At 41.3% G+C, this 25,949-nt stretch overlaps 1 protein-coding gene across 4 annotated transcripts in view; it reads left to right on the top strand.

Moving 5' to 3' along the window:
- Astn2 (astrotactin 2) overlaps positions 1–25,949 on the top strand; it is a 972,600-nt gene that overhangs the window by 487,191 nt on the left and 459,460 nt on the right. The gene's annotated exons all lie outside the window — the stretch shown is intronic.

Below are 25,949 nucleotides of genomic sequence, written 5' to 3' on the forward strand. Positions count from 1 at the left end.
CACAATAGAATGCAGTTTAAAGAGGTATAAAGACTCTTGGCATTAAGGAGTTAATATTTTATCTCTATTCTGTTTTTTGGATCAAAAAACTTTTATGCTTAAACCTCCCTGCACTTTAGTTTCCTTAGCCATAAAAAAATGGGATAGATGCCTATCTCTTATGCTGCAGCAAGAATTAAATTCTTCAAGTGAAAATGGCTTTGAACTTATCATGTCCTAAAATATCTGAGATATATTTTTGTGATCTTGATTTTGATGTTTGGACCCTACCATGAACTGATGAGTTTACTATGGTATAAAAGATGTTATATTTTCTCTTCAGTTAAGCAAAGCATGCTGCCTTTGGGGACTGAGAAAATCTTAATAAGCATTTATAAATAAAAGTAGGAGGAAACCAGTATCAACTAGGAATCAGAGAAGAATTGTTATTATTCATTTTTATTCTATTTGTGATTTTATATTGTCCTGCAATTTAAATGGATTCCTTTGCACCTACCTCCCAAGGGAGGTGTAAGGTAATCAATCCATGAGCTCAGTGTGTATGTGTGTGAGTATGTGAGTATGTATGTGTGTAGAAGCATGTGCACATAAATATGCATGTGGGGATGTCAACACTGGTGTCATTTATTGTCATGGTGTCCACCTTGTTTTAATGAGACTGGGACTGTTTTTATCCCAGAAGTGGTCAATCCTGCTACTTCGGCTCACCGGCAAGTCTCAGTGATGTCATTATCATTGCCTCTCCAGTGCCAGAATTCCAAGTTCCTCAACCCAGCTCTTCATGTTTGCAAAGGAACACTCAATTGAGCCATCTCCCCAACCTAAATGCTCCTTTCTTATCGATCCAACCAATAAATGCTTAAGGATGGTCCAGCCATAGTGTAGTGTGGGTAGTAGAAAACTGTACCCTCTCTTTCGTGAATGTCAGCAGTTGAGGCTACACAATGAGAGCTTAGGAAGGAGCCGACTTTAACTGTACAGTCTGGCTTCCTCCCCAAAGGAAAAGAAATACCTAACACATTTCAGGCCTATGTTATGGATAGCTTTACGTCAGCTTGACACAAGGTAACATCATTTGAGAAGAGGGAACTTCAATTAAGAAAATTCCTCCATAACATGGCTTTGTAGGCAAACATGTAAGGCATTTTTTTAATAAATGATTGATTTAGGGAGACCCAGCCCATTGCGGGTAGTGCCGTCTCTGGACTGGTGATCCAGGGTTCCTTGAGAAAGCAGACTGAGCAAGCCATGAAGAGCAAGTCAGTAAGCAGTACCTTTCCGTGGCCTCTTCATCAGCTCCTGCCTCTAGGTTCCTGCCCTGTTTGAGTGCCTGTCCTGACTTCCTTTGATGACAAAACATTGATATAGAAGTGTAAGCCAAATAAACATTTTCCTCACCAAATGTCATGGTGTTCCATCACAGCAATAGAACCCTAAGATAAACCTAGAAGACTGGAGTGAAGATTGGGAGCAAGAAACAAAGAAACCAAGGAAAGGGGCATGTCTGGTTCCAGAACCAAATAAGAACAGTTTAGTAGAATAGGTAAGGAATCCTGCCTTTCTCCTGGGGGCAACTTAAAACCGTGAAAGACAGCTAAGCATAAAGAAAAGCCAGATTTTTCACTCTAGAGCCAGGATTCTGGCTTAGTGTTTGGGAGCTACATAGACAAGAAAGTCAAGGTTGCTATTTTAGAACCGTGCTGGGCCCTAGATTCTCTTCTTTAATGCTCAGCCAATGTTTATGAAGTAAAATTCTCACAATGGTGAGACATTCAGACCTCTTAGATTTGATGCTCCTGAGTTCTAATATTTCCTGAGTTCTAATATTTCGTGCCATTTTGCTGTAACATCGCCAACTTTTTCCAGCCCCTTAAACTAGAGGCAGGCTCTGCCACCCAGCTTAGCTGATCATCCATCTTTCTCAAAGACATAAGCAAGGTGATGATCCTTGGGCAGAGCTGTTCTAAATGGGGACAAACTACAGACATATGTTGATCCCTTTGTTATCTGAAGCTACTGGATTCACTCTTCAATTCAGAGAAGGGGAAGAGATTGATAACAAAATTTCCAGATGTCAGAAAACTAAACTTTTAGATCTTATGATTCCTGGGAAAGGCAAATGACTTTGAAGAAAAATCAGCTGTGTGCCTAATAATGTGTGGGTGCTTTTATAATTTTTAAAATCTGATAAAATGCCTTAGAACAAGGGTTTGAAAGCCAGCTCTTAAGTTAAATGCAAAATTATCCCCACCTCAGTGAATGAACTTGAACAAGTCACATAAGTCACCCAGACGGTTGTTGTAGCAACAAAATGAAGCCATGTGTGGAAACTGCTTGCTACCTCATAGGCACACAGTAGTATGCTTGTGCCAGGAGCTGTTTGAGGTGGTGGCTGTGATTAAGGCTGTGGTATGAAATGAAAGAATGGTAATAATTCTGGGTAGCAGGTTGTAATGACTGTAATAATAGTTGTAGTAGGGGTTGATTTGGTTGTGATGGTAATGGTCACAGAAACATACATGGTGGAACTTGGAAAGTTGGTGATAATGGTGATGATGGTAGCTGTGGAAATGATTTTATAACTGGCCCAGAACTTAGTGGTAATGAACATCAACACCAAAGCCAAAATACGTTTTTGTCAAATTCCAGATCTGCCATTCACTAATCATGTGACCTTGGAAAGCTGCATGGCATTTTTTTCTCAATATTACTGTGCTATGTGGCACCTTTCTCTCAATATCTCTTCTGAGAAATATGAATATTGTACTTACTCCTGAGGGTTGATAGGAGCACATGTGATAGTTAAAATGTAAGCACAGTACCTGGTATATGACTAGCATATTCCTATGAAATGCAGGTGCCTGTAATGTTCAAAACACAGCAGAGAACACATACGCACAAACCGTATCATTTCCTTATGTTGTAAATTATGACACTGACACAGAAAATGTTACAGCCTAAGTCTTAATTATTCCCTAGAAGCTCGTGTGTTAACAGTAGCTGGTAGCACTACAGGAAGTAAGGGGAAGTTTTAATGAGGCAGGGCCAACTTGAAGCAAGTAGGTTACCAGAAGCATGCCCCTGGGAGTGTGTTAGGATGCTGTCCTCTTGCTCTCTCTCTTTTAGATTACTGGAAACTGTTTGGGGAGCAGTTTGGTGCCACCATAGTCATTGCCATTGTAGTCAACCTCCCAAGCCCAAAGCAATGGCACCCAGCAGCCATGGGGTCAAGACAAATAGTTCCTCCTCATCATCAATTGTTTGTCTTATGTCTTTCTGTCATTGCAATGAAATCTAATAGGATGAGTGTCTCAGTTAAGATTTCCATTGCTGTGAAGAGGCAACATGACCACAGCAACTTTTACAAAGAAAAATGTTTAGTTGTGTTGGCTCACTTAGAGTTCAGAGGTTTAGTCCATTGTTGTCATGGCAGTAAGCAAGGTGTAATGCAGGCAGACATGGCGCTAGAGAAGGAGCTGAGAGTCCTTACTCCTTGACTCACAGGTGACAGAAAGTGGTCTGTCTCATTGGGCAAGGCTTGAGCATGTAAGAGACCTCAAAACCTGCCTCCAGATTGCACACTTCCTCCAAGACCACACCTACTCCACAAGGTCACACCTCCTTATAGTGACACTCCCACTGGAGCCCATTGTTCTATCAGACCACCACAGAAAGTCAGGAGACAAAAGCAGAGGTATATCCTGGTCAGTTCTGAATAGGACGGTGATGGTACTGTGGACAGTGTGACTGGAAGCCTCTTTTTCTTGTGGGTCATCCAAAGTTCAGGTACAACCTGCAGCATAACCTGCTTCCAGAAATCTCTTTAAAATCACACATTTACTCAATTCCTTTTCTTTACTCAGGACATGCATTACTTTACTTCATTCTTCCAACTGTCCCTTGAAAAATACAAGATTATGTTCATATTAAACATGAAAACCACAAGGCTCAGAGAAGTGTAATTATTTGCCCACAACTTCTCAGGAGAGTTAAACTGCAGGAACAAGTCTCAAATTCTTCCATGTATATTCTAAAGGTCAGTGCTCTAAGTATTGACTCTATGTGCCCTAAATTACTACTATATTGGGGTACCCTTCTTGGAATTCAGTTCTATAACTGTGTCCTTTAAAAATGTAAGACCAACAAGTGTCTGTCCAACTAGCCCAGGCATGAAGGAAGACTTACAAGCAACCCAGCAGAGAGTACTCCCATTACCTCTTTACAAATCAGAGAATTCAAGGAACTACTGTACATTTGCACAGCTAAAGATGGTAAGAACTGGACTATGGGAGAGTCAACATGTAACCGCCATGGGGGTAAGAGCCCAGAACTATTCTCCGGTAAGAGACATACTTAGATTAACAATTATGGGGTAATTACTTAAAGCAGAGCTAGCCAGTAAGAGACAAGCAAGGCCAACAGCTTCATAATGAATATAGCCTCTTGTGTGTTTATTTGGGATTGAAGCAGCTCTGGAACCAGGCTGGCAGGAAGGCTGCTCTCAAGGAAAGCTTCTCTTAACAAAATGGTGATCAAGAGTGGGATCATGAATTTCCACGCAAAATAACAAAAGCTTTAAAGGAATTTTAGAAACAGAAGAACGGAGAGAAGCACAGATTTTGGTAGCAGCATTTTCTCAGGTGTGCTCTGTTTTGCTAGCCACAAGCCGAGATTCACGCGGCTCGCTTACTGGAGTCTTCCTGACTCAGCATAAAAAGAAAAAGAAAAAAAAATCAGCCAGCAAGGTTGTTTTAAGAGACTCTGCTAACGATTAAAAGGGGTGTACGTACAGCTGGAAATGGCAGCATTTGCTGGATGTCAGCATGGACTGAGGCGGTAAGCTGCAGTCACGCTTACACCCGCCATCTTGAAAACAGCAGTTTAAAACAGCCGCGGTTTTACAGATAAGACATGTGGCCAGAAAAACGTAAAGATTTACAGTAAAGTCAGACTTGGATGAACAAAACCTCTAAAGGTTTACAGTGTGTTTAAAAATATACGTGAGATTGAGAGAGAAAATGAAACGGCAAAGTGGTAAATAAATGCAAAAGCCGGCTGTGGTGGCACACGCCGGTAGGAATTGCTCCAGAGGCAGAGGCAGGCAGGTTTCCAAAGAGAAAACCTGTCTCAGAGAAAAATAAACAAAAGTGAAAGAAATAGAGTAATAATAATAATAGATAAATAAATAAGTCACACAAAGATGGAAAATACACAGAGAGTCTGGATACTGTACACTATTGTGTTTTTCAGTTTTATAATTGCTCAGGAAGGAACAGCTGCTAAAGTACACTTGATTATAAATGCTGCAAAATTAATTCAACTTATATCTTTTGAAAATGCCTTGACTTCAAAATTTAAGTATAAGGATATGTTACTCGGAAAAGGAGATTTTATTTATGTTTCTACAGAAAATGAAAAGCTGAGAATTCCTTCCAGGTTTCTGTGGTTTGACGAACCAAGACCCCCGGAAGCAGTGGACTAGGTGTTCCAACTATTGAGACAGCTAAGATGATGCAGCTTTACAGACCCCGAAAATACGGACTTATACAGGTTTCTGAGTTTTGTCATGATCCCCATGGTATGAACAGCGCCCCCTTCCAGCAGGAAGCAGTTTGGAATGAGCGGCGTCCTAATTCCCATCTTGTTTATAAATCTTTGTTTTCATTTAAATGGGATTGTTTATAATTGGTTAATGATCACAGCCAATCTACTTTTTAATGGTAAAAAGGGGAATTGTGGTATGGGTATTGTTTTTCATTTATTGATACAAATTCAAGGTCAATTTTGTGATGTTTATATTTCTCCTCTTGATTAAGTATTGTGCTTATACTGATCTTTTAAAATGTAATGCATAATTGAATACAGACTATAGATAGTTACTTATAACAGAATTTATAGTTAGGTAAGTTAGGTTTTCTAGATATACAGAAATATATTTGAGATGGACAGTCTTCAAACCTCTCAAAGACCTTCAGAACATGGCATTTAAAATAGTTTAGGGTTTTTCTTGACAATGAGAAATGTCTGCTCCTGGCAGCACCAATTACGTCTGAGAGGAAGATGGGCATCGAAGAAACTTGTTATGGAGTTTGCTTTCAACATGGCAAGATTAGCCATTTGGGCAAGAAACTGCTCTTGCCTAGACTGTTTGACTGTTGCTGTATAAACTGGACATGCAGGACCCACAGGAAAGTGACTGCTGAACTCAGTCTTACAGGGTTCCTGCTTCATGGAAGAGTCTACCAGACTTTCTGCAGGACACAGAAAAATGACTGACAGACTGCCAATGCAGATGGACAGTTTGAAATTTCCTGCTTTGCTGAGAAGTGTTCCAGACACATTGTGGCCTATGGGCTGAAGATGGATGCCCCAACGTTACAGAGGAACTTCGGGTGACTGTCCAGGCAGTAAGATGTCTCTGTCATTTCTAGTGTTTATATATTATCCTTCTGTGGTCTTTGATGGAGTTGAAGACAGATAGTTATAATTATAGTTTTCCTTAGTTATGATAAAAGATAAGCTACATATAGAACTTTGGACTCACAAGAATGGGATGGATATTTTCTTTAAATCTTGTTAAAATGTTGTAACTATGTTCTTACTTGATAACTTTTCTGTTATATACAATTTGACTGTGTTAAAGTTAAGACCTTTCTTTTTGTTTAAACAGAAAAGAGGAGATGTTGGGGAAGTCCTGTTATTTGCCTGTGCATTTGTCAATAAAGTACTGTCTGGCCAATAGGGAATCTAGATAGGAGGGACTAGGCTTCCAGAAGGACTCTGGGTAGGAGAAACAGAGGAGAGTCAACATGTAACCGCCATGGGGGTAGGAGCCCAGAACTATTCTCCGGTAAGAGACATGCTTAGATTAACAATTATGGGGTAATTACTTAAAGCAGAGCTAGCCAGTAAGAGACAAGCAAGGCCAACAGCTTCATAATGAAAAAAAAAAAAAAAAAAAAAGAACTGGACTATGCATGCCAAGAGCCCCAGTCTGAAAAACGAAGCCTAGTTTCCCAGCAGCCACAGTATATGGACAGAAGTGTATATAAATGTCAGCCGAAAAGAATGAAAGAGCCATTGTTTATCGGCAGTCTACAGAGCCAGATGATTCAAAGGCGAATTTTTAACAAGGCCATCACTGAGGTATTTGCTAGCTTGACTAACTTCATTACACTCCCAAGCTTACTTGGGGACATCGGCTTCCTCGTAAGGCTCTCGTAATGGCACACTCAGCTCCGTTAATTGGAAAGTGTTTTGCGTGCACTTGCTGCAGCTGCTGCTCGAGAGGCACTCTGGGGCCCTGTAAAGGACTTGGAAGAAAACTTGCAGAGTGCTTGTGCCTCTGAGGCTATGAAGGAACGAAGCTGGGCTTCTCTGATTCAAGGCATCAAGGCACCTATTTAGTGCAATTGGTTTCAATTGCGTAAGTGTGGCCAGTATTCGGAAAGTTTACATTAGTATACTGCGTGGTTATTAAATACTGTAGTGGCCCTGGACTGGTATTTAAGTGACTTCTGCTTCACCCTTTTGGGCCTATGACCACCATAAGCATTTTGGTAAATATTCTCTGGCCTTCCCCCTTATTCCCTTGTAAAGGGACTGATATGTGACACATCTGAGTGCTATAGGACCATATACGCTGAGATTTGCTGCTAAGTGGTGCACCATGTGCACTCATTGTTACATATTTTGATTGACACCTATACCCAAAAACACTATTTAGTCAAAAGACAGGGCCTCTATCATGATTAGATGATCCATATTTTGCCTTCATTGTTGTTTTCTGTCTTTCATCATCATGTGGATGTAATTAATAGTCTGGCTATTGTGTTAGATAGTGGCAATTAGTTCATACTAGACTCCTGTGTGTGTGTGTGTGTGTGTGTGTGTGTGTATGTGCGTGTGTGTGTGTGTGTGTGTGTGTGTGTGTGTGATGCCAGAACAGATCCCCTGGATCTAGAGTTACAGTAGATTGTGAGTTTTCTGATTGCAGACGCTGGGATCCAAGCTCTGGTCCTCTCAAAGAGCAGTAAGTGTTCTTAACTGATGAGCCACCTCTCCAGCCCTGATGCGGAACCTTCCTGACCTCTTCTTTCTCCTCCTTTACTTCCTCCTCTCTCTTTCTTTTCCTCTTGCTCTCTACTATTCCTTCTTCTTCTTGACAACATTCAAGAACAAACTTTGCCAGTAATAGTTTAAGAGAGGCTGACATCTCCACTTTTTGCTTGTTCAGTTTTTCTCTTTGATCCCCGCCCCATACCCAGCTTGTAAAATAAATACTCTGGTTTAATTGCTTGAGTGTTCTTGTTTCCAAATGAAACTTGTCTAGACTTGCCTGATTTATAAACACAGGACCAGATTTCCAGCCTTCTCTTAGGATGCAATCACCTGCTACTCACCTTCCTACCAGCTTCTGTTCTGTCTACTTGACTTGCTATACAAGGGAGACAAGGGAGGGGACAGAAAACTGTCCTCCAGCTTCAAAGATAAATAAGGCTGCATTTAAAAAACAAATTGTACTTTCTTTCTCTCTACATTAATAATCCCAATGAACACAATGAACCCATGGGATAGAGTTGCTGTACCATAACAAAATAGAACCTGCTACTTCAAGAGATGTATTTGTGGAAATGTATTTATATTTATCTCTTAGATAAAACTTCAAAAGGAGCAGTCTAGGGCTAAAATTACAATTCTTTGTAATATCCTTGACGTGCACAAATACCAGACTGCCAAACGATTTGGCTTCTGTCACTCTTAAAGCCCAACTCTCACTCGTAATGGCCACAGCCGTGCCATCTGTGGTCTGAGCAGTAGAATGGAGGCAGGCAGAAGGAACCACCAGTGGGAAAGCATCTGTGACCCAAGAGGGAGACCTGGAACTGTTATGTACGTATCCTTGAAGCCTGGAAGTAATCTCATAGCCACACCTAGCTTCACGGATAGATAAGAAATACATTGTTTGTTTCAAGTTATCAGTAGCTGGACCAAAATGACTTGCCTATTACAGAAGGAAAGCAGTCACTGAGATTTACCATTAGTCTGCCTGTCCTTATATTAGGTCAGATACCTATTTGACCTTCATAATTAATCTCAACAAAGTATTGACTTTATTTATTCCACCAACAGAGAAACATGAAGGTAATCTATAAAAAGCACAGGTACTTTTGTCATTATACCACTTAAGGACACAACAGCCTCCATTTATCTTTGGCATGGAATCTAAGCAGATGTCTGGGATACAGCTCACTGAGAGGCTCAACCACCAACACCACCCCACCAACAAAATATCCTGTGAAGCCCTATCTGGTCACACTCATATTTGTGTATACTATTCACAAATAGAGACATACATATCAAATGTGCATACGTCAGTCAAAGTGGCATTGTTTCTCTTCTTAAAGCTTTCCAAGATATTCTGCTTGGAACCTTCTAATTATCCCTGAGTGAATGCTCCCTGGCCACTTTCCATACTTTCTGAGTTCTCTGTGATAATCTATCTCTTAATACTTTATAATACTTCCTCAATACCACCAGGCCACACATATGAATTTCCCAATATCAATCCCACGCTTCACTGTCCCATAAGAAATGTGTATTCATATCCATTTTCAATATCTGAAGCTTCAGTTATAACTATTTATTTACTTGTTCATTGTTTGACATTTTGGCCTTTCAAATTAAAATTGAATCTCATGCCAATTATGGCTTGGTATCTAGCAATCTGAAAGTTACCAAAGTGATAAGATTATATCTTCAAAAGTAAATTTTCATTTTTGTATTACCCCACAACATTGCAGAGTAAAACCTAAGAGTCAGTCTCAAAATCTTCTAGATTGTCACAAATTTGTTCCTGCTCTTCTCATGTAAAGAGTACCCTCATACCATCTCCCTTGCCAGGGGACAAAAACAGTCTCCATTTGGAAATCTTATTGCCAGGACACTGAAGTATTACTGGGAAGAACCATCATCCCAGCGAATCTTCCACCGGCCTTGCTGTCTGCCCCTCCTTGTATCTTGTGCACATTATAATTGTGTAGATATGGGGTGTGAGTTGAAGGTTAGCCTGGGAAAACTTCATTGACCTGTGTTGAGCAGCATCCAGCCAGCTCAGTCCCAGCAAGCTAACCGTCCTCTTTCCAGGATGGCAGAAAGTCAGAAGGGAGGAAGCATGCCTAGCCACCTGAAGACCAAAGCGAGACAAGACCATCCGTAGGAGATGAGGCCGAAAAGGTCACCGGTGAGGAGAGTGGGAGGACTTAATAATAATGAGATTGATGGTTGCAACCCGGAAAATGATGGAGCCACCACGGACTAGGGAATGAGAAGTGTAGGGAAGAGACTCTGTTCCTGAAGCCCCCGTGGAGGATGATCTGGAAGCCTTCACACTCACTGTAATTGAGGGGAGGGAGGAATGGGCAGTTGTGAAAAAGAAGTAAAGGTCAAGGATGATTCCCAAATACCATCTGCCTTGGGAGTTTGCACAGGGAATTTAAGTCTTTATCGTGCATACCAAGTGCTCAGGACATATCTACTGAGTTAAATCCTATCTCTTTCCTGTCTCTATCCTTCTGCTGAGCCTCTGCTTTGCCCCAGACTGAATACAGAATTCTCGGACGCCCACTCTAATATGACAGCTCCTTTGTAATTCCCAGTCCTTCAGAACAAAACAAACACCTCTCATTTCATATCAGTGAGTGGCCAGTTCTGAAAGAAAAGCTAAATCTCAAGGTATTACGTGGCATTGGAGCCTAAGACAAGGTCACTGTGGTCCCAGGGGAACAGTTTGGGGAAGTATATTGTCTCCAGACTGCTCAGCAGTCCCTTCCTTACATGTATCATTTAGTCTGCAAACGCATGGATAGCCATGTTAACAGCCATATTTAAAATACACCAAGTAGGCTATCCCAAGAGTAGCCATGGTGCCATGAAGTCCTGTCTGCCTTGACCTCTGTTCCATTTATCATTCTTTTCCATGCCTATCACAGGTTCCCATTAACTTTAGCAATGTGAGGTCATTGACTTTTATGTACATAACCGGACCTGGGTGCCCTGGATCTCCACCAAACCTCCTTCCCAGTTTGTCCCATCAGCTTCCATTAATATTTTTGGACTGACAGCTGAGATTGACTGCCTCATTAGCAGGCATCGTGTGGAACTCTGACAATAATTAACAACTCAACAGTCTCATTTGCTGGCCTATCAGAGAAGTATTCAATCAAAAATGTAATTTGCCCGATGCTTCCATTTAGCATGGGAAGACTATTCCTTCAAAGTTTTAAATAGTCTAATTAAGAGGGAAGAAATAGAAGGGTAGAAATTATTAACAGTATAGGTTTAATGTGAAATTGCTGAAGCAAATTAATAATGCAATAACCATTTTTAGCAGCTGTCTATCAGTTGGTGGCCAAGAGTAATTCAATTAGTCAGCAAAGGGTTGTTCAGACTGGGTAGTGAGGAGCAAGTGCCATTTTATCTCCCAAAGGAACCATGCACTTTATTTCCCTGGGTTTGGGAGAAATAAATGCAAAGCCTTTTTAGGAGTCTACACAAAGGCAAAACGTGAAAGCTAAGGTGCTAGGTCCAGTAAACTGGCTACTCAGTAAGCTTGGTACTTCTCCTCTGGATTGACTTCTGCATAATTAACTTCACTTGACTCAAAGCAAGCAGTCAAATAAAGTAAAGAACTGAATGTAGGCCTAATTTTGAACTCAGTCTGCTTGAGCTTATGACTGCGAACATGCTGACGGATGGACGTCATCTTTTCCCCCTGCATATGCCACATTTGTCTCTGCTCATAAAGGCCTTTCACTAAAGAATGCTTTGGGCCGGGCGGTGGTGGCGCACGCCTTTAATCCCAGCACTCAGGAGGCAGAGACAGGCGGATCTCTGTGAGTTTGAGGCTGGGCTGGTCCGACAACCTCCAAAACAATACAGAGAAACCCTGTCTCGTAAAACCAAAAAAAAAAAAAAAAAAAAAAGAATGCTTTGGGTGTCTGTGAACAAAATGCCACTGGCTCTTCCAGCCATAGATCTTCTGACCTGCATCTTCCGTACCTCTCCCAAATATGCTCTCTAATCCCCTTGTCTTTTCCAATGAGATCCCATTAGCTCTTCTTAACTTGTAAATGGAGATGATGTTTCCAGTCTAGCCAGAAGGTGATGAAACTTCCCTGAGGAATGCCAGAAACAAAGGTAATGTGTGCCCCAGAAGGATCACCAGTGGACCCATGCAGGTATAGATTCTGATATTTGCTCCGACACTTGCTGGCAAGGGACTTATTTCTCCACTACTCATAAGAATTCTAATTTCATCGCCTTCTTGTGAAGATGCTGGATAAGGGATGAAAAAACCCAGAGAACATTATAGATGCTTGAAGCTGTCGCTGTTGATATTAACATACATAAAACCATGTGGGGATTCTGGCATCTGCTTACTAAATGTTGCTTTCTATACTCTTCTTGACATGCTCCTCAGTGCATTTGCATGTAATTGTCCAAGAGAATTCTAATAGTCAGGAATTTTGTTATTCCCCTCCCCCATCTTCATTGCTCCATTCTTCAGTAACCTCATCGAATGTATAATTTAGTTCATACACAACTTTGCACTCAAAGTAGTGCTCAACAATCTTGTAGGACAGAGCACTCTGCAGGAACTAGAAATACTTTTATAGTCACAGGAGGAAAAGCTGTTACCATAAAGAGTTGTAAGCAAATGAGTCCTGGGGTATTATATATACATATATATGTGTGTGTGTGTGTGTGTGTGTGTGTGTGTGTGTGTGTGTGTGTGTAGTCCTGCTTTTAAAAGAATATAATATCTATTTAGGGTTATAAACATAAGGTGGTTATAAAGATCCAGTGAATTTTTTCATAAGTTCTCTGCCTGATAATAAATTCTGCATAATGGCAATAGCAGTTGTTGATGTCTTACCATTCATGGAAAAAGAGGAAGTTAGGAGATCAGCATGGTGCCAGCAATTTAGCTGGCAGTAGAATTCTATGAGAAATGTAGAACCCTAGCAAGACTAAGCAAGAAAGGGTTATGATGTGTTATTGTGCATACATGAAAGCATGGGCACAGGCCTGTCAATGCCCCACAACCTCAGCCAGAGGGAAAACAGCCATGACCCACCAGGTGCCCTGTGGCCTGGGCTGGCAGGCACCACTGTAGTGACCAGATATGTGATAGAGAAATCAGAAAGGAGAAGTGTTTCATGCACTGTGGAGAGAAGTAAAAAATTCCCAGGTAGTGAAGAACAGGCTAATACAGGTGGCCTGTGCTGCCACCTGAAGCAATGTGTTACATCAGCCTGTGCTGACACTGAGGGCCATGTCTTGGCTTATGGCCCTACCAAAGCTAGGATCTGTGTTGCAGTCCATGGCTCCTTACCACTAAAGGTCATATGGATAGCCATGGTCTAGGCTGCCACCTGAAGCTATGTTGATGTCTACAGGCCGTGCTGCCACCAGGACCATGCTAATCTGAGTAGCCTGTGCTGCCCCCTGAGGCCATATCTGGGTCTGTGGTCAGCCAGGGTCCTTGATGTCCAAGGACCATTCTGCCATTGGGGCCATACCAATCTGAGTGGCCTGCACAGCCACTGAGGGCCGTGGTGACAACTTTGCTTGAGCTGTGTCAGGTGGCCATGCCTGGGTCCTGGGTCCTATTAAGCATGGATCTGTGTTGATATCTGTGACCATGTTACCCCCAGGGGCCATGATTGAATTGGTCCTGTCCCACACTGGCTACCATAGTGGGAGGGATGCCACCATGCCAGGAGAACTGGCCGTGGTGTTGTGGGTGTAGGAGAGCTGGCTGCTGACCTTCAATAGACCTGGAAGAACTGCCTCCAACCCTCTCTGGCCATAGTAACTGGAGAAGTGGCCCTGCATGCATGCTGGAGAGCTGGCCTGTATGGCATAGGCAGGGGAGAAGTGGCCCTCACCCTCACAGGGCTAGGGTGGGGGTGGGAGTGGGGGCAGTCCTGGTGGAAGCCCAGACTGATCAACTCAGGTACCATGCAGGTCCACATCCAGGGCTTTGAGTTGGTCTACCCAGCATCTACACCATCTATGACTTGCTGGAGTGAGTGAAGGAACCAGGGATGAGGAGCCATGACTTGGGGCAGCATCAGAATATCTGAGAGAATGGTGAGTGAGGGTCCAGTATTGATGATGTACCAGAAACCAGAGGCCTTGAACCAGATCAAAAACTCATTGTAATTAGCACTTACAAGTAAAACTATTTGGGCAAAGGGGTATATTGAGTGTCACACCAAAGCTCCCAAGGCCACTACAAATAAAAATGCATACATGATAGCCAGGTGGGAAAAATAAGGGAGCAAAATGTTTTGTTTTATTTGTTTTGTTTTCTTTGGTGGGGGATGCTACAAGGGTGGAGGGTAGTCACGAAAGGACTGGAAAAGGATTAGGATTGGGATACAAGATGCAAAATTCCCAAAGAATCAATAAGAAATTAGGTTTTTTAAAAGGGCGTGGGAATAAAGAACTAGAGTCACAAAGGTATACTGATGCAATTGCTTTGAAAGAGAAAACCCCAAAGAGAGTTATTAGCCACTCCGATTGGTATGGCCCCAATGGCAGAATACTCCTGGGACAGCATTGCTCCATAAAGCAAGAGGAAGCTTCTAGCTGCTTACCTATTCTGAGAACACATGGGAAGCAACTGTCACAAGCATGATCCTAAAGTAAGGGATACACAGGAAACAAGGGAACATCATAAAGATCCCCCCACCTATTATGAGCTTTTTATGTCTTGAAGGGATCTAACTACTTGGACATTGATGATTAGAGCCTAGTTGTGCCCAAATACCATTCCTTGGTATAATACATGTAGGGAAGACTCTACTACAAACTTCCTTCATAACCACAAACCATTCAGGATGCCCCAGGCAATTCCATTTTTTAATTTTATTTATATTAAGTTTGAAATTACAGACCAATCCCAGTTTCCTTTCCTTCCCATCCTCCTATTCCCTCCACCATCCCTCAGAGTCTCCCATGGGGAATCACCAAAGCCATTTGGAGCATGACTAAGGCCCTCCCCTGTATCTAAGAGGAGAAAGATATCCCTCCATAGGAAATGGGTTACAAAAAACAGTTTATGCACTAGGGATAAATAGTGGTCCCACTGCCAAAGTCCCCCAACTGTCACCCGAATTCACCAGACCTAGACTGGTCTTATTCCCCAGTGAGCTCCCACTTGCTCAGGTCAGCTGTTTCTGTTGGTCTTGACTCCTTTGCTTGTATTATTGCTCCTGCCTCTCTTCATCTAAACTCCAGGAGTTTGGCTCAGTGCTTAGCTGTAGATCTCTGCATCTTCCTCCATCAGTTACTGGATGGTGGCTCTATGATGGCAATTAATGTAGTCATCAACCTGATCTGAATATAGGGGAAGAGCAATTAAGGTATCCTCTCCACTATTGCTTAGATTCTTCCTTGGGGTCATCCTTGTGGATGCCTGGAAATTTTCCTAGTTTCAGGTTTCTTGTAGCCCCATAATGGTTTCTTCTATCAAGCTATCTCTTTCCTTGTTCTCCCTCTCTGTCCCTCCCACAACTCGAACATCCCAGTGCCTCATGTTCTCCTGCCCCCCTGCCTTTTGCCCCTCCATTCTCTCCTACTACCCTCTCCTTCCCCCACACTCCCAAATTCCTCAGGAGATCTTGTCTATTTCCCCTTCTCTGGTGGGGGGGGGGGTTTCTGTATGTCTGCCTTAGGGTCCTCCTTGGTTCCTGGCTCTCTGGAGTTGTGGATTGTATGGTAGTTATCCTTTGCTGTCATGTATAATATCCACTTAATGCATACAGTGTTTGTCTTTTTGTGTCTGGATTACCTCACTCAGGATTGTTGCTTCTAGTTCCATCAATTTTCCTGTGAATTTCAAAATGTTAATTTATTTCCAGTGTGTATATGTACCTCATTTTCTTTATCCAATTGATGGGCACCTAGGTTGCTTCCAGATTCTGACTACTGCAAATAATGATGCTATCAACATACTTTGACAAATGTCCTTGTGGTATGAGTGTGCATACTTTGGGTATATGCCCAAGAGTGGTATTGCTGGTCTTAAGGTAGACTGATTCCCAATTTTCTGAGAAACTGTCATACTGATTTCCAAACTGACTGTACAAGTTTGCACTCACACTAGCAATGGTTGAGTGTTCCCCTTACTCCACATCCTTTCCAGCATAGGCTTTCATTAGTGTTCTTGATCTTAGCCATTCTAACAGGTGTAAGGTGGTATCTGAGACTTGTTTTGATTTCTGTTTCCCTGATGTCTAAGGATATTGAGCAATTCCTTGAATGCCTTGCAGCCATTTTAGACTCCTCTATTCAGAATTCTCTATTTAGATGTGAACCCCATTATTTATATTTAATATTTTGCTGTCTATTTTCTTGAGTTCCTTGAATATTTTGGAAATCGGTCCTCTATTGGATGTGGGGTTGCTAAAGATCTTTTCCCATTCTGTAGGCTGCTGTTTTGTATTATTGACTGTGTCCTTTGCCTTACAGAAGCTTATCAGTTTCAAGAGGTCTCATTTATTAATTTCCAACTTCAGTATCTGTGGTACTGAGTTATATTCATATTCAGGAAGTGCTCTCCTGTGCCGATGTGTTCAGGGGTATTTCCCACTTTCACTTTTTTTTTTTTTGTTTTATGAGATAGGGTTTCTCTGTATTGTTTTGGAGGCTGTCGGAACAGCCAGGCCTCGAACTCACAGAGACCCGCCTGCCTCTGCCTCCCGAGTGCTGGGATTAAAGGCATGCGCCACCACCGCCCGGCCCCACTTTCACTTCTAAGAGGTTCAGTATGGCAAGATTTATGGTTGAGGTCTGTGATCATTTTTGACTTAAGTTTTGTGCATGGGAATAGATATGGATCTATCTACAGTCTTCTACATCTCAGCATCCAGTTATGCCAGCACCATCTATTGAAGATGCTTTCTTTTTTTTTCCATTGTATAATTTTAGCTTCTTTGTCAAAAATCAGGTTTTCATAAGTGCATGGATTAATATCAGGGTTTTCATATGGATTAATATCAGGGTCTTTGATTCAATTCCATTGGTTCACCTGCCTGTTTTTGTGCTAATATCAAACTGTTTTTATTATTATATCTCTGTAGTAGAGTTTGAAGTCAGGGATGGTGATGCCTCTGGACATTCCATTACTGTACAGAATTTAGCTATTCTGGATATTTTGTTTTTCCATATGGTGTTAAGTAATGTTCTTTCAAGGTCTATGAAGAATTGTGCTGGAATTTTGATGGCGATTGCATTGAATCTGTAATTGTTTTTGGTAAGCTTCATTTTTACTATGTTTATCCTACCTATCCAAGAGTATTTTCAGATATCTTCTTTAATTTATTTCTTTAAGGACTTAAATTTTTTGTCATACAGGGCTTTCACTTGTTTGGTTAAAGTCACCCCAAGATATTTTATGTTTATGGCTATTGTGAAGGGTGATATTTCTCTAATTTCTTTTCAGCCTATTATCATCTGTATATAGGAGGGCTATTAACTTTTTTAGTTAATCTTGTATACTGCCACATTACTGAAAGTGTTAATCAGCTATGGGTGTTCTCTGGTAGAATTTTTCAGGTCACTTATGTAAACTATCAAATCATCTGCAAATAGTGAAAGTTTTATTTCTTCCTTTCCAATATGTACGCCATGATCTCATTTTGTTGTCTTATTACTCTAGATGGACCTTCAAATAGCATAGTAAATAGATATATAGAGAGAGAGGACAGCCTTGTCTTGTTCTTATTTTAGTGGAATCACTTTGAGTTTCTCTCCATTTACTTTAATGCTAGACGTTGGCTTGTTGTATATATTATGTGTATTATGTATTATGTATTATGTTTTGGTATGTACTCTTGATCTCTCCAAGACCTTTATCATGAAGGGATATTGGATTTTGTCTAAGGATTTTTCAGTATCTAATGAGATGATCGTGTGTTTTCTTTTTCTAGTTTGTTTATATAGTGGATTACACTGACAGGTTTTCGTATGTTGAACAATCCATGCTTTGGATGAATCCCACATGATCATGGTGGATGATTTTTTTTGACGTGTTCTTGGAATCAGTTTACCAGTATTTTATTGAGTAGTTTTACATCAGTGTTCGTGAGGGAGATGGGTCTATAATTCTCTTTCTTAGTTGTGTCTTTGTATGGTTTGGGTAGCAGGGTCATTGTAGCCTAACAAAAAGAGTTTGGCGATGCCCCTTCTGTTTCTATTGTGTGAAAGAATTAGAAGAATATTGGTACTAGCTCTTCTTTGAATTTCTAGTAGAATTCTGCTCTGAAACCATCTGACCCTGGGCTTATTTTGGTTTGGAGATTTTGATGACTGTTTCTCTTTCCTTAGGGATTATAGATCTATTTATATTGTTTATCATTTCTTGATTTAATTTTGGTATGTGATACCTATCCAGGAAATTGTCCATTTCCTTTAAATTTTCCAAATTTATGGAATAAAAGTTTTAGAAGTATGACCTAATGATTCTCTGGATTTCCTCATTGTCTGTTGATATGTCCCCTTTTTCATTTTTGATTTTGTTATTTTGGTTATTCTTTCTCTGCCTTTTGCTTCATTTAGATAAAGGTTGTCTATCTTGTTGATTTTCTGGAAGAACCAACTCTTTGTTTCATTGATTCTTTCTATTGTTTTCTTTATTTTTATTTTGATTTCAGCCCTAAATTTTATTGTTTCCTAGTATCTATTCTTCCTGGGTAAGTTTGCTTCTTTTTGTTCTAGAACTTTCAGGCGTGCTGTTTAGTCACTAAGTTTCTTTATGTAGGCACTTAGTGCTATGAGCTTTCCTCTTAGCACTGCTTCCAATGTGTCCCATAAGTTTGGGTATATTGTGTCTTCATTTTCATTGAATTCTAGGAAATCTTTAATTTATTTCTTTATTCTTCATTGACCCAGGGGTGATTCAATTGAGCATTCTTTAATTTCCATGAGTTTGTAAGCTTTCTGCAATTTGTGTTGTTGTTGAATTCTAATTTTAAACCATGGCAATCAAATAAGGTACAGGGGTTATTCTGATTTTTTTTTCTTTTGTATAAGTAGAGGTTTGCTTTGTTGCCAAGTATATGGTTGGTTTTAGAGAAGATTCAATAAAGTGCTGAGAAGGTACATTCTTTTGTGTTTGGGTGGAATTTTCCATAGATGTCTGTCAAACCCAACTGAATCATAGCTTCTGTTAGTTCCTTTATTTCTCTGTTAAGTTTCTGTCTGGTAGTCCTGTTTAGTGGTGAGAGTGGGATGTTGAAGCATCCTGCTATTACTGTGTGGGGTTTTACATGTGATTTAAGGTTTAGTAAGTAAGCTTTAGACTGCTCTGGCAGTCTCAGACGCTGATGCCGTGAGGGTTGGTTTGGGGTATGCAGAGACTGCCCTTAGGTCTTTGGGGCTTCTGTGAGCTGGGGGTAGGGTTCAGGACTTGCCCCTTCGTAGGCTATCTGGGCCAAGATAGTAGGGCCCTCCTCCAGCAGGAAATCCAGACACTCATCTCTCCAGTTGGAAGTGGGACCAAGACTCCAGGTGGTGGTCACATATGCTGTGGAGGTTGGGTTAGGATGTAGCTTTGGTAGGCATTGGGAGGCACAGATCATTCCCCAGGGCTTTAGGACATGAATAGTAGAGACCTCCTCCAGCAGGGGACCCAGCAGCAGACAATTCTAATAGATTCTGGCAATCAATCCAAAGGTGAGAACCCATAAAAGACTGGTGTATGTATTGTTATACAGGTGAGTTGCTTGAACTAGCTAAAGGAAGAACAGACTATGAACAACAGTCGAGGCCAGGAAAGCAAAACCTGTCAGCTTCCAGTTAGTAACTAAATATAAACAGAAGACACCCATGAGTGGAAGTCATACAGTATCTCTGCATTTATCACACTGATGCCTGTCTGACTGGTTCCTGTGCTCAGGGCACCATGCGCATTATCTCCTTTAAAGGTAGCAACTAGTCTCTGGGGAAATAATAAGGCATGTTTGCACACTACAAAGAAGTTCTGAAGTGTGCAGTAGTGGAGACCAGTCAAGAAGAGCAGAGGTGCTGATGATAGAAGAGAAATGCTTCCCACCAATATTCCTCTGTTAACTGCTCAGCAGAGGCACAATAGAGTTTCTTTGATACTCCCATTCAGTCTTCTTGACAATAGCCCACACTGACCTCTTCACTGTATTTCATCTAATTAGTTTACCTAAAGCTTGTAAACCATGATTCGCTGCTCTCAGGTTGTCTACTCACTTATTCTTGTTTCTCTCTGGTTTATAAATCTTGTTTGTGCCTTTAATTTAAAGCAGCCTCTCTTATATGTAGTAAACTGCATGTAACTAATTAAATGTCAATGGGTTATTCTCGCATAAAGTCATTAAGAGTTTGGATTTGGGAATCAGTCCCTCCTGGGATTCAACTTTTGGCTCTGTCCTTCTCTGGGTGCCTGAGTAAATTCTTTTCAAGTTTCCTTTTTCTCATCTGTAAATTCACGATTTTATGAAAACTTAAAACCAGGCATGGAAAGAACACCCTTAAGGCAATGTCTGGTAGTTCAGTAATCAAATGTCCTATTTAAATTATTAATAGCATAAATGATCAAGCTTAATTGTGTAAGAATTTGTCAAAGTGAAAATAACAATGGCAAAATTACCTGAACTAGCTTTGTGAAGGTCAGCAGGTTGATATGGAGCCTGATAAAATGAAGTTAGGGAATAAAAAGAAGGAGAAAGCACCAAGAATATGGAAAGAATAGATGAAGGTGCCAAGACTGCAGAAAGTACCAATAAGAAATACTCTCTCTCAAGGAAACTCTGATGTGATACTGGATGGCCAGGTGCTGTCTCTTCCCTGGGGAAGACTCTTTTACCAGTCACAGCCTTCTTTAGTTCCCTGTAGTTCTTTATGTAGAGATGAGGCCTCCTAGACTTTCCTCCTTCCACATTAGCATGTCTGCTATTGGCCATGGTCAATGTTTAGGCAGCCACATTGGTGAGACTTTGGATGTAATTTCTGATACTTGCAGCAAACATAATGTCACAACAAATGTGCTGATCCTCTGGCTCATACTCTCTTTCCGTTCTCTCTGGAGACGCTCTCTGAGCCTTAGGTACAAGCGCTGTATTGTAGACCTATCTGTTGGAATTGAGCTCCATATCTCTGCATTTGGATTGGTTGTGGTTTTGTAATTGTCCCCATCTGTTGCAAAGGGAAGTGTTCTTGACAAGGAATATACAGACTGAACAGGTTTATTTATGTATTTAGGGAAGTGTGTGGGGGTGTGTGTAAAACAATTAATGAAAAAAGAGGATGTGAGTTTGAAAGAGATCAAGGTGGTATGTGGGAGGGTTTGGAAGGAGGAAAGGGAAGAGTGAAAATGATGTATTTATACCATAATCTCAAAAATGTATATAGAAAGAATTTTAAAAAGAACCCTGAATCTGAAGGACAGATGACAAGTACGGGATTTGCATCCATTTGGTGGATGGCTTTGGGGATAAATATCTTAAGGCTTTGTCTGAAGATGGTTTTAGTTCTAATAAAGGAAAGGTCATAAGTCATTTATGGCAGGAGTCATTGATGATATCCTAGACATCATAGTCCTTTTCCGTAGACTTGAATAATAGCAGAGGATGTCATCCTGAGTAAGGACACCGTCTGGGAAAAAGAACATGTCAATGGACCAGTTTGATGTGCGTATTCTGTAACCATGGATGGAGCCTGAAGGAGAATGGAGAAAGAAAGTTCTATAGGGAGGCATGTGATTTAAATAATAAAGGATGCTTGTTTTCAGACTAGGTATTTAAGTTTTATGATATCAATGATGAGTAACACTGAACACATTTTTGAATGATGGTGTGCTCTTTTCATGTGTTCTCTCTCTCTCTCTCTCTCTCTCTCTCTCTGTGTGTGTGTGTGTGTGTGTGTCCTTGTGTATAAAAAGTAAAAATGATGTTTACCAATAAGCGTGGTACTAATTCACCCAGTATGTGTAAAGGAAGAGCAGAAAGAGAGGGGGACGGAAAGAACAGACTAAAATTAGGAAGGCGGAGGGAAAGAAGAAAGGAAGGAAGCAGGGATGGATGGAGAGAGGGAGGGTAGGAGGGAGGGAGGGGCAGAGGGAGGGGGGGAGGGAAGAAGATGATTTGGGTTTGTTTGGGTTTGCTTGAGAACCTGATGAAGTAGGCAGCACCTACAGGTAATTTCTGACCAGGAGGCAATTAACTAAGTGTGATCTTCTTCCTTTACCATATCTGTGTGACAGAGAATCTGGATGGGTATACGCATGGATTCAAAACCAAACATTTAGATCTTCTTTCACTGTGGCAGGAGCAACACAACTTTTCTATTATACAGCTTGACTGTGGCAACTCTTATAAAGTAAAACATTTAATTGGGGCTTACTTACAGTTTCAGAGGTATAGTCCATTTTCATCAAGGCAGGGAGCATGGTGGCCCCCAGGCTGTCACTGTGCTGGAGAAGTAGCTGAGACTTCTATAACTGAATTCACAGGCAGCAGGAAAAGAAAGTGCTACTGGACCCAGTGTGGGCTTTTGAGAACTGAAAGTCACCCCCCCAGTGACACACTTCTTTCAACAAGGCCACACCACCTAACCATGCTCAACAATGCCACTAAGATTTCAAATACATGAGCCCTTGTATTTGGGGCTATTCTTAGTCAGACCACCACAGGGACCTTGGGTGGAGCTAGGTACTGCATAGAGGAGACTCTCCCGGGATTTCCGACAGAGTTCCTATAGAATGCCCTGCAGTGATCAGTGCTACCCCAGTTGCACACACATAAGTACATACTTAGCTAGTTACACATGAGACCCAGAAATCTTATTTTTCAAAACAATTTTGAAATGAAAAATGAAGAAATCCCCTCACATACCATTCTTCAAGCCCATCTCAAAGTATCTTCTACTTAGAAATGTGATATGCTTTTCAGAAAGGTTGGTATTACATTTACATAGGTAAATTTACCTCCATGAAATAACACACCACATTTTTTTGTGAAAATTGAGTTTCTTATTTCTTCAAATTGTTAGAGATGGCTCTGTCCTGGTTTTGTAGTTTACAGTATCCATCCATTGTCAGGACTCTTTAATACTCTACCATACAAATGCATCATCCCTAGAAAGCCATCAGCTAGCACTAGATATTTCAAGTTATATTTTAACTAATAGAAACAATGCAATGATTATCACATGTATCAAGATCTCTCCCATTGAATTACATTAAATTGGAAATTATTTTAAGTGTTGATAGTCACTCTTAAGTCCCAACCCCACCTATATCCATTATTTCAAAGGAAAAACTAGCCATTGTTGAATAAATTTTTATGAAAAATAGTGAGTCAGGTATTTTGGCAATACATGAAATTAATTGGGCACAGGGCTGTTCTTGAGATGCTTATAATTTATTACAAATACATGCTTTGCAAACAATAATAAATCAATGCATAAAGTGCTGAGGTACAGCTTAGGGTGTGTGATAAGCAACCTTCCCAGGGAGAGAAAAGCTGTGATACTGTGAACATCATCAGTATTGGTGAAACTATAGTATTCTTTTCCATAGCTGATGTTTATTCTAATATAGTTTTATTTAAATTAGAAACAAACTTTCTTCACATGTCAATCCCAGCTCCCTCTCCTTTCCCTCCTCCCTTGCCCCTCCACCAGTCCCCACCAGCCCCCACCAACCCCCTACCCAATCCCCACACATTCCCCAGGGTGAGTCCCTCCATGGGAGATCTCCAGAGTCTGTCATTTCATCCAGGGCAGGGCCTAGGCTGTCCTGCATGTGTCCAGGCTGAGAGAGCATCCCTCCATCTGGAATGGGCTCCCAAAATTCATTCCTATGCCATGGTAAATACTGATCTACTACCCAAGGCCTCAGAGATTGTCAATGCCTTCTCACTGACACCATATTCAGGGGTTCTGGATCAGTCCCATGCTAATCTCTCAGCCATCAGTCTGGGTTCGATGAGCTCCCCCTTGTCAGGTCAGCTGTCTCTGTGGGTTTCACCAGCACAGTCTTGATCCCTTTGCTCATCACTCCTCCCCCTCTGTCACTGGGTTCCAGGAGTTCAGTTTAGTGTTTAGTTCCACAGATGATTTACACTCCACAGTCATATCATATCTTGTGAGCTGTCTAACACCAGCCAACAGTGGGCCTCTAACTAGTAATTTATTAATTAATCAATTTGTTTAAGAAATGATTTTTTTCCTGAGACAAGTTCTCATCCTTCGGCAAGACTAGCCTGAAACCACTATGTAACCCATGCTAGCATCTAACATATGACAATCCTCTATCTCAGTCTTTTGAATGCTGGGATGACCCACATGTACCACTATGCATAGTCCTAAATCATTATAATTTTACTATAAAAATTGATAGCTCAGTGACATAGGGCAGACATGCAGTTTTCATCTCATTCAAAACAGTCCATGAGGAAAACTTTGTTAAGGGTGTCTGTAGCAGAGAGCATCCTCTTAAAGGATATGGTTGGTGGGGTTCAATAGGAGGTAGACATGGATGGAAACTGTTTAAGGGCAACCTGTCTGAAATAGGGTGCACTTGAAGTCTAATAGGCCTGAGCCAAAGATCAGCTTCTACATGACTAATGTGACTTTGACCAAGCAACTTAACCTCTAGAAACTCAATTGTACTCATCTGTAAAATAGAACAGAAATTTCAGTGTGCTTGGAAAATTCGTGTATCATTTCAGTGACTACGTAAAAGGACTGGCATTGTTCCAAAAAAATAGAAATGCAACACTAAACAGGCTAGACATTTTCCCCTTATTCTCATGAAGCTAAGCTTTTCATTATTGATTTTTATTTAGTTTCCCCCATACCTCTCCTCTTGTTCCCTCCCCCTACCTCCCTTCCACCCCACCTCATCCACTCCTCTGTCTCCACTCAGACAGGGTAATGTCTCCCATGGGAGTCAACAAAGCATGATGTATGAAGCTGTGGCAGGACCAAGCCCCCCCCCCTGCATCAAGGCTGCATGAGGCATCCCACCATAGGGAGTAGGTTCCCCAAAGCCAGAAGCTCATCTTCTAATAAAGGGCAAAATGAGGCTGTATGCATGGAGAGCTTGGACTGGTGCCTAAATCATAGTAGGATGTTTTTGTTTTATTTAAAAGCCACTGTGAGCACTGCAGGGCCTTGCAATAGACAGGAAGTACCGTAACGTACAATTTTTAAAAAATCTTGACAATGTGTCTTCCTATCTTTCATTATCTTCTAATGCTTCTCCCTTCAAACTATCCCTCCTTAGTATTGCCTCTCACATGAGTTAGAGAATGTATCTCAGCTTTTAAGCCATTAAAGTCTTTAAAAAGGTGCACATACAGCACAGCCGGTTGGTCCAGCTCATCTCAGCCTGAAAGACCCACATCAACAAGTGGACGTGGTGGTGGCTTCTGCTTGCAATGCCAGGGTTCTGGCTCATTTTATATCAGCTTGGCACAAACTGTAGTCATCCGGGAGGAGGGAACCTCAATTAAAAAAATGCCTCCATATGATCAGGATGTAGGCAAGCATGTGGAACATTTTCTTAATTGGTGATTGATGCAGGTGCCCAGCCCATTGTGGGTGGTGCCACCCCTGGGTTGGTGGTCCTGGGTTCTACAAGCGAGGAGGCTGAGAAAGCCATGAGGAGCATCCCAGTAAGCAGCATCCCTCCATGGCCTCTACATCAGCTCCTGCCTCCAGCTTCCTGTCTTATTTGAGTTCCTGTCCTGGCTTTCTTCAGTGATGGACTCCAATGTGGAAGTGTAAGCCAAATAAACCCTTTCCTTCCCAATTTGCTTTTGGTCATGGTGTTTCATCCTAGCAATAGAAACCCTAACAAGGGCACCCAAGGTGTCAGAAACAGGCAGATCCCTGGGGCTCGC

The sequence above is a fragment of the Mesocricetus auratus genome, unplaced genomic scaffold (assembly GCF_017639785.1).
Source record: "Mesocricetus auratus isolate SY011 unplaced genomic scaffold, BCM_Maur_2.0 Super-Scaffold_100014, whole genome shotgun sequence".
Taxonomy (NCBI): Eukaryota; Metazoa; Chordata; class Mammalia; order Rodentia; family Cricetidae; genus Mesocricetus; species Mesocricetus auratus.